Raw genomic sequence first — 2,895 nt, forward strand, 5'->3', positions numbered from 1 at the left:
ATTTGCACACGGCATTTCGCTCCCATCAAGCGATGCTTCTCTCGGATTCATTCTATATAGACCCTTTAATTAGAGAAGAAAATCAACAGAGAAGAAATTATAACGAATCACTAATCAAATCCTATCTTGTCAACTTGTTTTTGTGAGAACTGTCAGTGTTTTCCTTTATCGCCCGTTGGAGACGTCTCCTGAAGAAGCGTAAAATACGGCATCGAGATACCCCAGTACCTCTCTCTCGCGAGTCCCTTAATAACATTACAGGTGCGTATCCAGGGGGGGCTTTGGGGGCGCGCGCCCCCCGGGTAAGGAAAAGAGGAGAGAAAAAAAGAGAAGAAAAAAGGGAAAAGGAGGGGGGAAAAAGAGGAGGAATGAGAGAAAGGAAGGGAAAAGAAAAAGAAGAAAGAGAGAAAAAGGAGAAAAGGAGGGAGTAGAAGATAACCAAGACATCGGGAAGAGAAAGAGGAACAGTCATAGTTAAAGTGCTGATCCCAATTATATACACAGGGTAGCCAGTGACAGATCAAGGATTACGGAGGGGGTGTGCGCCTCACCCTACCCCTTACACCGACAACTCCATTTTTGACGTTTCCATTTTTCCTCTCTCACTAATGTATCTATATAAATACTATATATGGTCTATCATAACGCGTGTGTGTGTATGGACGCCTTAAGTAATTTTACAATTGCGCTATATGTAACCATGCAACTGTGGCTGGTCTTGAACTCGACCGAGTCGTCGGGGAACATGACGCATTTTGGGAAGGGGGCGACCGCCCCGCCCCCCGAGCAAATTTTCTTTACGACATCGCTAGTAATTTCAAAATAGACAATGCTTAGATGCAACTTACAAGGCCTGGGAAGTGTCATTTCCAGCGATCTGGGAGGCATTTTCGGCCAAAATTTTTCTTGTACGCTTCGCGCCAACTCATGGTGGCGCTTCGCTTAGATAGTTTGCCTACAGGCTTCGCCCCTCCCTTGGCAATTACTCGCTACACGCCTGTTCGAAATTGTAAAGCAAAGAGCAGATATAACATCATATCAGTGAGCATTGAGATGCATGTTCCATGATGAACAGCCTCAAAAACTGTCTATGTGTGTAGTCAAAGGCGTAGGAGCCAAATTGGATTTAGGGCTGTAACGACTTGCCCGAAAAAAAGGCCAAAATTTTTCGCGCGCGAAGCGCGCGTTCAACATATCGATGCCAATATCATATAAGCAAGCATCGGTCATTACATTGCATGGCATCGTGTGCCTTAAGATCCGTGAAAGTTGCACAGTATACCGCCGGATGCTAATGTAAACAACCAAATGTCTTATGTAGATGGAGAAAAACCATACAGATCCATTTATGTCAAAACTCTCTTTTACAGTAGTAATGTCGGCCAAGCTTACAACTTTATTTTAATTACCAAGGAGATCATTTTTAAGCTATTCATTGCTATTTATTTTTCTTTCAGTAGGTGCCCGAAAAAAATGGGAAAAATTTGGTTGCGGGAAGGAGGGGGGGGGGGGCTGCAGCCCGCCACCTACGGGACCTACGCCTATGTGTGTAGTGTTCGGTTTCGATATACCTGATATCGGAAATATCTGCTATTTGTCATTTCCTTCAACCAAGTTTTATAATAGCCGTTATAAGAGGTTGCAATATTCTTCTTCTTGAAATAGTTATAATTATACAGTCTTCTTCAAACGGCGCTGTGGATATGATTTGACCCTATATCCGAGAACGAATGCGGGCGCTGTTTACAGATGCTTTTCAGAGCCGTATATAGAGAGAGTTTGGCCAACTGGCGATTTGTGACGTCACACGCAAACCATGGGCATCAAAATAGGTCCAGTTGTCGTTACCAGTTGCGCGAAACACGAAAAACACCACACACAATATATAGCAGCTTTGCACACTGTGCTCGTTGCGAACAAACGAAGCGACTCAGAATGTCAGATTTTGACAGGCATGCGAGGAACAAAATGGATATCAGGTAATGAATTAGAGTATGCGTTAGTTAATGACATTTACGTTTATCTTCACACCTGAAATGCATAGAAAACTAGCTGAAAACCTGTCATTACACTTGTTTTATTTTACGCCTCATACTACTAGTCCTACTTTAGTCATACAAACGAAAAGCACACATCACAGTCCTGGCTAGGCTAGATTACAGACGCACAACTATAGCATCAGGCCTACATTAATAGATCCTTCAATTAAATTAAGTAGGCCTACACATAAAATGACAATTTATGCTTCACTGATCTTTTCAGGTTTGCCAAAAAGTAGTTGTACCAGAGGTCATTGTATTAAACTCCAGAAGTTACATAGTAGGATTAATATTCAGCATAACTTTTTCTCTAAAGTCTAATACAACTTATACAAGGGTTGTGAATGGATGGAATGGTTCGCCTGAGAAGGTTGAATTGCAAGTAGTGTGAATGGGTTTAAGAATACTTTGGATGAGTACATTAAGCATTGTAATTGGGTATGACATTTGATGGCCTCGGTTTTATTCCTCTCATATAGCCTTAGGGTCCTTAATGGGGACTTGCATGTCTCTCCTGGTCTTTTTTTCTACTAAACTAAACTATATACTTGAGTGTAGGAGTTAGCAATAGTTGGGAGTCTGTGGGCAAACCTAAGACTGATATTGTGGTGTTAATTTCTCAGGAATGTAGTACTAGGCTATAGTAGGTGCAACAGATTGAATGGGTCTGTCGAGAAAAAAAAACCTGCAACAACTGAAGACTGGTGTATGTTGTAGCTTATGTATTTTCCATTAACATATATACTATAAGGTCATGTCCTTAATAAGGTTTCATGGATCACACTGACATAGTGTGCCTACTTGTCAGTGTTGTCAACTGAGCACAGGGCTGATGACATCATTCAGTTTGTTATTA

The sequence above is a fragment of the Apostichopus japonicus genome, chromosome 3, assembly GCF_037975245.1.
Source record: "Apostichopus japonicus isolate 1M-3 chromosome 3, ASM3797524v1, whole genome shotgun sequence".
Taxonomy (NCBI): domain Eukaryota; kingdom Metazoa; phylum Echinodermata; class Holothuroidea; order Aspidochirotida; family Stichopodidae; genus Apostichopus; species Apostichopus japonicus.